We start from the raw sequence: 12,705 nt of genomic DNA, 5'->3' as shown, positions 1-12,705 counted from the left end.
GCCAGTGATGATGAGCATTTTTGCATGTGTTTTTTGGCTGCATAAATGTCTTCTTTTGAGAAGTGTCTGTTCATGTCCTTTGCCCACTTTTTGATGGGGTTGTTTGTTTTTTTCTTGTAAATTTGTTTGAGTTCATTGTAGATTCTGGATATTAGCCCTTTGTCAGATGAGTAGGTTGTGAAAATTTTCTCCCATTTTGTAGGTTGCCTGTCCACTCTGATGGTAGTTTCTTTTGCTGTGCAGAAGCTCTTTAGTTTAATTAGATCCCATAGCCTTGTAATATATTCTGAAGTCAACTAATGTGATGTTTCCAGCTTTGCAATTTTTGTTCAGGATTGCTTTGGCTATTTGAGCTCTTTCTCTGTTCCTTACAAATTTAAGGATTTTTTTTTTAATTTTGTGAAAAATGACATTGATATTTTGATAGAGATTGCATTGAATCTGTAGATTGCTTTGGGCAGTATGATCATTTTAATAATAATGTATTTCCCAGTCCATGAGCATGGAATGTCATTCCATTTGTGTATTCTTCTATTTCTTTCCTCAGTATTTTGTAGCCTTCCTTGTAGAGATCTTCCATCTCCTTGGCTCAGTTTATTCCCATATATTTTTTTGTAGCTATTGTAAATGAGACTGTTTTTTTGATTTCTTTCTCGGCAAGTTTATTATTGGTGTACAAAAATGCTACTGATTTTTATATGTTGATTTTATATCCAGAAACTTTACTGAATTGCTTTATTAGACCTAAGAGTATTGGGAGAACCTGCCCCCGATAGTCACATAGGTTCTTTTCCATTTTCCCTAAGTGTTGGCTGGTCTGAGAAATAAAGGGACAGAGTACAAAAGAGAGAAATTTTAAAGCTGGGTGTCCGGGGGAGGCATCACATGTCGGCAGGTTCTGTGATGCCCCCTGAGCTGTAAAACCAGCAAGTTTTTATTAGCGATTTTCAAAAGGGGAGGGAGTGTATGAATAGGGTGTGGGTCACAGAGGTCACATGCTTCACAAGGTAATAAGATATTACAAGGTGAATGGAGGCAGGGCGAAATCATAGGACCACAGGACCGGGGTGAAATTAAAATTGCTAAGAAGTTTCAGGCATGCATTGTCATTGATAACATCTTATCAGGAAACAGGGTTTGAGAGCAGACAACCGGTCTGACCAAAATTTATTAGGCAGGAATTTCTTCATCCTAATAAGCCTGGGAGCACTATGGGATACTGGGGCTTATTTCATCCCTACAGCTATGACCATAAAAGACAGCCGCCCCTTAAGCAGCCATTTCAGAGGCCTACCCTCAGGGACGCATTCTCTTTCTCAGGGATGTTCCTTGCTGAGAAAAAGAATTCAGTGATATTTCTCCCATTTGCTTTTGAAAGAAGAGAAATATGGCTCTGTTCTGCCCGGCTCACCGGCAGTCAGAGTTTAAGGTTATCTCTCTTGTTCCCTGAACATTGTTGTTATCCTGTTCTTTTTTCAAGGTGCCCAGATTTCATATTGTTCAAACACACATGCTCTACAAACAATTTGTGCAGTTAACGCAATCATAACAGGGTCCTGAGGCGACATACATCCTCCTCAGCTTACGAAGATGACGGGATTAAGAGATTAAAGTAAAGACAGGCATAGGAAATCACAAGGGTATTGACTGGGGAAGTGATAAGTGTCCATGAAATCTTCACAGTTTATGTTCAGAGATTGCAGTAAAGACAGGCATAAGAAATTATAAAAGTATTAATTTTGGGAACTGATAAATGTCCATGAAATCTTCACAATTTATGTTCCTCTGCCATGACTGCAGCCGGTCCCTCCATTCGGGGTCCCTGACTTCCCACAACATAAAGAGTTTCTCAGTGCAGTCTTTAGGGTTTTCTAGATATAAGATTATATCATCAGCAAAGAGGAACAATTTGACTTCCTCTATTCCAATCTGGATGCCTTTTATTTCTTCTCTTGCCTGTTTACTTTGACTAGGACTTCCACCACTAAGTTGAATAGGAATGGTGAAGTGGCCATCGATCTCTTGTTCTAGTTCTTGGAGCAAATGATTTCAGTTTTCCCCATTCAGTGTGATATTGGCTGTCAGTTGGTCAGATATGGCCTTCATTATATTGAGGTGTATTCCTTTTACAGCTAGTTTGTTAAGGGTTTTTATCATGAAGAGATGTTGAATTTTATCAAATGCTTTTTTCTTCTGAGATGATCATATCGTTTTTGTCATTTATTTCATTCATGTGATGTATCATGTGTGTTAATTTGCATATGTGGAACCAACCTTGCATCCCTGGGATAAATCTCATTTGATCATGCTATATTATTTTTTTTGATGTGCTGTTGGATATAGTTTGCTATTAATTTTTTGAGGGCTTTTATATTTATTTTCATCAGTAATATTGGCCTGTAGTTTTCTTTTTTCATTGTGTCCTTATCTGCTTTGGGTATCAAGGTAAGGCTGGCATTTTAGAATTAGTTAGAGAAAGTTTCCTTCTCTTCAATTTGTTGGAATAGTTTGAGGAAAGTTGGTGTTAGTTCTTCTTTGAAAGTTTGTTAGACTTTGACAATGAAGCCATCTGACTCTGGACAAACTTTTGTTGGGAAACTTTTATTACTTCTCTTTTTTGGGGGGTGGGGGGGGGATGGAGTTTCACTCTTGTTGCCTATGCTGGAGTGCAATGGCGTGATCTCGGCTCACCGCAACCTCTGCCTCCCAGGTTCAAGAGATTCTCCTGCCTCAGCCTCCTGAGTAGCTGGGATTACAGGCATGTGCTACCATGTCTGGCTAATTTTGTATTTTTAGTAGAGACAGGGTTTCTCCATGTTGGTCAGGCTGGTCTCGAACTCCCGACCTCAGGTAATCCGCCTGCCTCGGCCTCCCAAAGTGCTGGGATTACAGGCATGAGCCACCGTGTCTGGCCTGGGAAACTTTTCATTAGTTTTTGATCACATTACTCGTTATTTTTCTGTTCAGGCTTTCTATTTCTTCCTGATTCAATCTGGGAATGTGTCAGATGTCCAGGAGTTTAGTCATTTTGTCTAGGTTTTCCAGTTCTTTAGTGTATCATTGTTCATAATAGTCTCTGATAATCTGTTGTGTTTATTTTGTACCACTTGTTTTGTGATATCTGTTGTAATGTCTCCTTCATTTCTAATTTGGGTCTCTTCTTTTTTTTTTTCTGGGTTTGTCTAGCAAGTGGTTTATTTTGTTCTTCTTTGCAAAAAACAACTTCTGGTTTCATTGATAATTTTTATTTTTATTTTTTGAGAGGGAGTCTTGCTCTATCACCAGGCTGGAGTGCAGTGGTATGATCTTGGCTCACTGCAACCCCTGCCTCCTGGGTTCAAGCAATTCCCTTGCCTCAGCCTCCCAAGTAGCTGGGACTACAGGTGTGCACCACCACACCTGGCTAATTTTTTGTATTTTAGTAGAGATGGGGTTTCATCATGTTGGCCAGGATGGTCTTGATCTCCTGACCTGGTGATCCACCCACCTTGGCCTCCCAAAGTGCTGGGATTACAGGCAAGAGCCACCACGCCCAGCCTCATTGATCCTTTGTAGTTTTTTAGTCTATTTCGTTTAGTCCTGCTCTGATCTTTATTATTTCTTTCCTTCTACTAAATTTGGGTTTGATTCATTCTTGCTTTTCCAGTTCCTTGAGGTGCATTAATAGATTGTTTATTTTAAATCTACTTTTTTAATGTAGATGTTCATTGCTATAAACGTCCCTCTTAGCACTGCTATTGCTGTATTCCATAACTGTGTTTTGATTTTCATGTTTCAAGAAGTATTTTTATTTTCTGTTTACTTTTTATGGACACAATAGTCATTCAGGAGCATTTTGTTTAATTTCCATGTATTTGTACAGTTTCCGAAGTTCCTCTTGGTATTGATATCTGGTTTTATTCCATTGTGATCTGAGAAGATACTTGGTTTGATTTTGATATTTAAAAAATTGTTGAGACTGTTTTGTGGCCTAACATATAGTCTGTCTTGAATAATAAGAAAAACTGTGTATTTTGTGAGTGTTGGATGCCATATTCTGTAAATGTCTGTTAGGTCCATTTGGTCTAATGTGCAGTTTAAAGCCAATGTTCCTTTGTTAATTTTCTTTCTAGATTATCTGTCTAATGCTGAGAGTGGGGTGTTGAAGTCCACAACTGTTATTCCACTGGAATACATCTCTCCGTTTAAATCTAACAATATTTGCTTTATATATGTGGGTGCTCTGGTGTTGGATGCATATATGTTTAGAATTGTTATATTCTTTTGCTGAATTGATTCCTTCATTGTTATATGATGACTTCATCTCTTTTTACTTTTTTTGACTTAAAGTCTGTTTTATCTGATATAAGTGTAGTTACTCCTGCCCACTTTTGGTTTCTGTTTGCATGAAATACCTTTTTCTACTCCTTTACTTTCAGTCTACATCTGTCTTTACAGGTGTTTCTTGTAGGCAGAATATAATTGGGTGATGTTTATTTGTTCATTCAGCCAGTGTATATCTTTTAAGTGGGATGTTTAATTCATTTACTTACGATTATTATTGATATGTGGAGGTTTATTTCTGTTATTATTTCTCCTTGTTTTATACATACTCTATTCTTTTATTTTCTATGTTTTTAATCGTTGTGATTTGGTAGTTTTCTGTAGTGCTAACATTTGAGTCTTTTCCTTTTTGGTGTTTGCTCTACCAGTGGGTTTTGTGTTTGTTTGTTTGTTTTCATGGTAGTAGATAGCATTCTTTCACTTCTGGGTGTAGGATTCCCTTAGGCATTTCTGGCAGGGTTAGTCTAGTGATAAATTCCCTTAGCTTTTGCTTGATTGGGAAAGACTTTATTTCTCCTTCATTTGTGAAGAATAACTGTGCTGGGTGGAGTACCCTTTGGTGACAGTTGTCTTATTTCAGCACTTTGAATATATTATTCCATTCTCTTTTGGCCTGTAAGTTTTATCTTGAGAAATTCACTGTTAATCTGATGTGAATTCCTTTATAAATAACTAGATGCTTTTCTCTTGTTTATAAAATTGTATTTTCATCTTTGACTTTTGAGCTTGAGTATAATATGTTGTGAGAAGACATTTTTTTGCATTATATCTACTTGGGATCTGTGAGCTTGCTACATCTTGATGTCTAAATCTCATGCTAGACTTGGGAAGTTTTCATCTATTATTTTGTTATATGTAACCCTGCCATTTACTCTTTGCCTTTCAGGACTCTGAAAATTTGAATATTTTATCTTTTTATTGTCCCATATGTCACGTAGGCTTTGCTCATTTTTTTTTTTTTTTAAATTGAGACAGGTTCTGACTCTATTACCCAGGCTGGAGTGAAGTGGCATGATCTTGGCTCACTGGAATTTTTGTTTCCCAGGCTCAAGCTATCCTCCCACCTCAGCCTCCTGAGTAGCTGAGACTACAGGCATGCAACACCACCCCCAGCTAGTTTTTGTATTTTTTAGGGGTTTCACCATGTTGCCCAGCCTGGTCTCGAACTCCTGGGCTTAAATCAATCCACCTGCCTTGGCTTCCCAAAGTGCTGGAATTACAGGCATGAGCTGCCACACCCGGCTGCTTATTATTTTTTATTCTCTCTTCTTCATTTTTGTCTTACTGAATTGTTTCAAAAGACCTGTATTCAAGTTATGAGATTCTTCTGCTTGATCTAGTCTATTGTTGAAATTTTCACATGTATTTTGCATTTTGTTCAATGAATTCTTAATTCCAGAATTTCTATTTGTTTCCTTCCTGAGATATTTATCTGTTTGGTAAATTTCTCATTCATATCCTGAATTGATTTGCTTACTTCTTTGTATTGTTTTCCAGCATTTTTTGTATCTCATGGAACTTCTCTAAACTCTGTATTTTGAATTATTTTTCAGAGTTTTGTAAATTTTTTTGCCATTGAAAACTGTTGAGGGGAAATTATTACATTCTTTTGGTGGTCTTATATTTCCTGTTTTTTTAAATGTCTCTTGTGTCTATGTTGACATCCTTTTTCCTAAAGATGTATCTATGGTGTTGGTTGTGTACAGCACTTTGGCTTTGATTCTTGGTGCATGCAGTAGTGTAATCTTTATATGATTTATTTGACTATAAACAGCATCAGTGGTTTCTGTGATTTCCTTGATGATTTAGGATGTAGTTATTAGTGGAGGCTATGGTAAAGTTTTGCTAGTTATGGGGACACCAGGTGGGCCAGTCTTCTAGTCCCAGTGGTGACATTGGTGGGCTGAGTGTGCTTGTCCCTGGACCCTGGATGTTGTACTCTGGTGCCAGTGTTAGTAGGACCACGTTGGCTGATTCTTGGTCCTCTAAGTGGATTGCTCAGATGCTAATAGTGACAGCAGTAGGTCTGATGGGTGCACAGGTTCTTAGGCCCCTGGGCAGCAGGTATGGCAAGGGCTATGACAATACCAGTGGCAGGAAAACCCTCTGGGTCCCGAGAAGTTCATGCAGATATTGCAGTGGTTACAATGTGCTGAGTGGACCAGTCTCAAAGCTTGTAGGTGGCATGTGCAGGTAGGTACCAGCTATTGTGGTAGCAGCAGGGTGAGTGGGCCCACCCATTGTGCAGGAGGGTGGGGAGTGTGTGCTTCATTTTCTTCTCAGCCCTTGTAATGGGAGCTTGCACTTTACTCATGCTGCAGCCCCCATGGTGCAGCAACTGCAGGGCAGGAAATCTGTCTGGGTGCATGAAAATGCATGGTGGTTTTGTTGCTGGAGGATGTGGGGTTGCAGCCAGTGGTCCCTACTTTGTCCCCAGCAATAGCAGCCAGCCATGGTGGTTGCTCGGGGTAGGCAATGCCAGTGGGGCTCCAGGGATGTGGAGGTGCTCATGCTCTTGAGTCCTAGGGCAGGGTGCAATGTGTTGGGGTGTGGGCTCTCAAAATGGCAGATTACAATAGCTGCTTAGGACTCCAAATTTGCCCGAGATCCATGTTTTATTTAAAAATTCTAAGGAAGGACTTTTTTTTTTTTTTTTTTTTTTCAACTCAACCCTGTGCTGAGACTAAGATAGGCATTTCCTTTCTGCCCTTTTCAGTGGGGTGGAATTTTTTAGCTTATCCTTATAATGAAGGTCTTAAACCCTTACAGTAACATCTAAGTTTTCTGCCACAGTCTCCTATGGATTTTCCCTCCTTTGATGGGTATTAGGCTTCATATCCAAGGCCTGTGAGACAAATGGTCATAAACATTGATGCTCAAGGTCACCAGGGATTATAGATGATTCCAGAGTGAAAGCTAGCTTTTGTACTTACTTTTCTAGATTTTTGCTTTACCTTCATTTTTGGCCTTTAAGGATTTTTCTTTCTTTCTTGCCAGTAAAGCTTTGCAAATAGAAATACTTAATTACATATATTTTAGCCAACATTTTCAATTGTTTTTCCACAAAATAATCATTCAAATTTTCTAGCCTGTTCCACTGCCCAAAAGAGATGTCTAGGTGGAGTCTTTATAGATAGAATTTTATCCAAAATGAATAGCTAATACTTATGGAATGCTTACTGTATACATGCTAATATTATGCTAAGTATTTCCCATGAAGTGCCTCATTTAATCCTCACAAAAAAAACCACATGAGCTAAGTATTCAGTTTTCACATGCAGAAATTTAGTCCTAGAACAGACTGTACACTTTCCCTAGGTCACATAGCTGAAAAGTGGTGGCGACAGAATTCAAGTACATCTCTGTTTCATGCCAAAGTTAGTGTTCCAAAACATTATCATACCCTACTAACCAAACTAAAATGTTTTTGAAATGACTGTTTATTATGCGTATGGATTTAATAACACCATGATGGCAGATACAGTTACTGTTTTATTCACTACTGTACTTCCAGTGCCTGGAACATAACGGGAGTTCAATAAATGGATCGAGCAAATAAACAATAAAGGCATATAGAGACTCTTACTGTTATATATGTAAATATTGAGTCAGATTTCCTGCTGGTGGTAGGCTGAAAACGTGATAATACCAAGTCTTTGGGCATATGCTAGTGCTCAGTGTTCTAATGCTGTTATTTCAAATGCTCTGATCTTCAATAATTGTATTTATTTCAGCTGTGAAATCCATAACACACCTGTAGTCCTGAACACATACTGTTTGTTTCCAGTCCATGTGTTCAGGGCTTGAGAACCAGTGACTTTTCACCTATTTCTTTTTCTTTTACACTATTTAGATAGACTCTCAATCATTATTAGAATGTTGAATTTCTACTACTAGTAGTGATTATTGAATGCCTACTACTATTGCTTTATACTTGATATGGTTTGGATCTGTGATTCCACTCAAATCTCATGTTGAATTGTAATCACCATTGTTGGAGGTGGGGCCTGGTGGGAGGTGATTGGATCATGGGTGTGGATTTCTCATGAATGGTTTAACATCAACCCCTTAGTGCTGTCCTCATGATAGTAAGTTCTTGCAAGATCTGGTTGTTTAAAGGTGTCTGGCACCTCGCCCCCCACCCCAACCTCTTGTTTCTGCTCTGATGAGATGTGCCACTTCACCTTCTGCCGTGAGTAAAAGCTTCCTGAGGCCTCTGCAGAAGCCGAGCAAAGGCTGGCACCATGCTTGCTCTACAGCCTGCAGAACTGTGAGCCAACTAAACCTCTTTTCTTTATAAATTATCCAGTCTCAGGTATTCCTTTATAGCAATGCAAGAATGGCCTACACAATACTTATTCCTCAAAATAATTCTGCAAGTTCTTCTTGTCTCCATTTAACAAATAAATAAACTAGGGAATCACACAATTAGCAGAAGAGCAAGTCATGAAGCCACCTGTGACTGCAAAATTCCTTGTGCTTCACTTGTCCAGATTATTCCTCATGCTCCCCAAACCCACTCTGCACTTTTAGACAGAGACCTTTTCTGATACTGTGCCTTCTTCCTGAAGATCCTTCCTCTTTTAAAGGACTAGTGAACCTCTACACATCCTTTAAGGCACAACACAAATATATCCTCCTCAATGAAAACATTCACAAATCCCTCCTGATCTTCCTGCCTATTTGCTTCCTAGCATTTTGCATATTAGTAGTCACATTGTTCTATAATGAATCGTGTCTATCTGCCCATGTATAGTTGTGATCCAGGGTGATAATATCATTTTCTTCACTGCATCTCTAGCAGCTAGTGTGGTACATGGCACAAATGGCATGAATGAATTAGTTACTAGATTTAATGGAAGTAGATAGAAGTCATCTGGGAAAACTTTATGCTAATAATTCTTTACATAGTCTTAACCCCTTGTCTAAAAAACACATCTTTCCTTCTTTTTCTAAACTCTCTATTCTCTTTGAGGCAGTTTTCAGAAAATCGTCTTAGGTATCATCAAAATAATATGACAAGACTTCAGACTTGTGTAGAAATTTACAGTTTTCAAAACACTTTCCATTACGTTTTGTTTTCTGTTCAGCCCTCTGAGATGGCTTGGGCAGGTGGTTTTCTCCTGTCTTACAGATGAGGAGGCTGAAAGCCAGATCATATGCTCATAAAGTGTTAGAAGCAGGAGTTGGTCTCTTGTCTTCCGGCATGTAGCCCCGAGCTTTCTACTCTTCTCATCTGTCCCTCTTGTGGTTAAAAGAGTGTCTTTGGAAGAGGGAAGTCTCAGTAATTTGAATCATGTTAAGTTTAAATAAATGATCACTGGATGATGTGGTTCTCCAACGTGAGTGTAATCACTAGGAAAGTATGTTTAATTTGTGGATTGACAGGCCCTATCCTCAGAGATTCTGCTTTACTAGGTCTAGGGTGGAGCCTAAGAATTAATGAATACACCAGGTAATTCTGCTGCCGATATTTCTTAGGCCACAATTTGTAGAACACTGGAAAAGAAAAGCTGGGCTAAAATTTGTTGTTTATTGGTATGTTCAGAGCAATATGTTTTCTCCTGAGTACAATCTGTATTTGTTAAGAGCAAGGGTAAGTACTGCACAGTGGAGGAAGTGGTGAAAGTAGGAAAGGGACAATAGCAAGCCAACTGGTTAAGAGATAAAAAAGAAAAGCCAAGGTGCACACGATGCTTGAACTGCCTGTTAGTCTTTTTATAAGATATAGAAAGTAAATCTGAGAACATATTCTGTCAAGTTTGTATTATTTGCTGTAAGTTTCCAAGGCATTTTATATTGGAAAAAGAACTATATTGATGCAATTCCATATCTAGCATTGCCATTTGTTCTTTTACTTCCACAGAAGGTGTTACTTTCTATTTTTTCCCTCTCTGCTCTCTAAACTAGGTAACCATTTGGTTGTTTTTAATTGTCACATTTGTTCTCATACCAACATGTTAAATGTAACTTGCTCAAGAGCCAAATCTGCAAATTTCTTTTGCTTCTTTCTGAAAATCCGCACAAAACTAAAGTGAAAAATCTTTGTTTCTTTTTTAGTTTGGGTTCCTCATTACATTTCTAAAGTTATAGGCTTATTACTGCCCAGGAGTAGGAGAGAATTCAGATTCACTTTCAGCCACTCATCATATTCTGAATATTCTGAGATAAACAATGCAGATAGAGACTGAAAATGTCATATTTTAAACATTAAAATTTACCTGTGAAGCAATATTTTTCCTGCATATCCAATTTTTTTATTGGCTTCAATATAACATTGACAATGTCTTCTTCAAAATAAGATTTTGCTTTCAAGCTCTGATAAAATCATGAGAAAGAATGTAACATACCTTTTAAAATATAAATTTAAAGAAGAACAAATATTTGACAGGTTAATAGCAGTCAAAATAAGTCAAAAAATATGAATGCAATGCAACAGAGTTTTATATATCTATATATACAACAAAGTTAAAGCACTAAAGGGAAAGACATAATTAAGAGTTTAAGGGAACATAACACACTGAACTAGAGTGTCCAAGAGTTTATATCAACTCTCTACTTTTATATTCAGCTCCCTCACTCATACTCTATAACAGAAGAATGTTTTTTGGGAGTGCTGAGAGGGCAGGTGAACAACTATTTCAAGCCTACTATGTAATAGGCACTAGGCTCAGAATATTTTACTTCATTCCAATAAAATCCTGTAACATCTCCAATTTACAAATCAGGAAATGAGTCTCAGAGGCTAAGCAACTCGTCTAGAGTTACATAGCCTGTGAATGGCAGATTAAACCCAGGTGTATCTGATTCCAATGTTTATGCTTTTCAACTAGATTATCATGTTCCCAGGCTTTTTAGGTATGACAACTTATTTTTCCCAGAAATGATAATTATTTTATTACAGAAAAAGAACAAAGGGGGTCTAGAATGATAGCTCATTATATCTTCCTATTTTTCAGTCTAATTCTGAAACATTATACCTTGTAAAGAGTGTACATACAGTTTCAAAGTTGAAAAGAGTATTGTTTAATTTTTATTTAATGTATTTAATGGACACATTGTAACTGTACATATTTATGGGATACAATTTAATGCTTCAACACATATCTATGTGTATAGTAATCGAATTATGGTAGATAGTGTATTACCTCATGCATTTATCATTTCTTTGTGGTGAGAACATTCAAAAGCTTCTCTTCTAGTTACTTTTATGGTATGTAATATTTTACTGTTGGCCAGTCACTCTACTGTGCAACAGAACAGCAGGATTTATTCCTCCTGTCTAATTGTAACTTTGTACCTCTTGACTAACCTCCCCCTTTACACCTCTTCCTCTTTCCCTCCCCAATCTCTGGCAACCACTGTTGTACTCTCTGCTTCTATGATATCAACATTATTAAAGATTCCATATGTGAGTGAGATCATGCAGTATTTGTCTTTCTATGCCTGGCTTATTTTACTTAACACGACAACCCCTGGATCTGTCCATCTTGCCACAAATGGCAGGATTTCAGTTTTTATCGCAAAATAATATTACATTGTGTATATATACCACATTTTCTTTTTTCTTTTGCTCTCTTTCTTTCTCTCCCTTTCTCTTTTCTTTCTTTCTCTCTCTTACTTTTTTCCTTTTCTCTTTCCCTTTCCTTTTTCTCTCTTTCTTAAGACCTGTCTCCCAGGCTGGAGTGCAGTGGGATGATCATAGCTCACTGTAACCTTGAATAGGAATTCAAGGTTATGCTCAAGTGATTCTCCCACCTTGGTCTTCCAAAATGCTGGGATTACAGGTGTGAGCCACAGCGCCCGGTCTGTTTGCCACATTTTCTTTATCTGTTCATCCATTGATGGACACTGAGGTTGACTCTATATCTTGGCTATTGAAAATAGTGCTGCATTAACCATGGGAGTGCCACGATCTCTCTGACATACAGATTTCATTTCTATTGAATATATACCCAGTGGTGGGATTGTGGGATCATATAGTAGTTCTATTTTTAGTTTGTTAAGGAACCACCATACTGTTTTCCATAATGGCTGTGATAGTAAACAATTCCACCAGCAGTGTCTAAGTGTTTCTTTTTCTGCACATCCTCACCAACACTTGTTTTCTTTTGTCTTTTTGATAATAGTCATTCTAACTAAGGTGGTATCTCATTGTGGTTTTGATAGGCATTTCCCTGATGATTGGTGATACTGAGCATTTTTTCACATATCTGTTGACTGTATGTCTTCTTTTGAGAAATGTCTATTAAGGTCTTTTGTCCATTTTTTTTTTTAATAAATGCCAAATAGCACTGCTTTATTGTTAACAATAAGGTTAACAGTTTTTTTATTATTATTATACTTTAGGTTTTAGGGTACATGTGCACAATGTGCAGGTTT

The sequence above is a fragment of the Symphalangus syndactylus genome, chromosome X (genome assembly GCF_028878055.3).
Source record: "Symphalangus syndactylus isolate Jambi chromosome X, NHGRI_mSymSyn1-v2.1_pri, whole genome shotgun sequence".
In the NCBI taxonomy this organism is placed as follows: Eukaryota; Metazoa; Chordata; class Mammalia; order Primates; family Hylobatidae; genus Symphalangus; species Symphalangus syndactylus.
The sequence above is the reverse complement of the archived record's forward strand: the minus strand, read 5'-3'. Positions refer to the sequence as shown.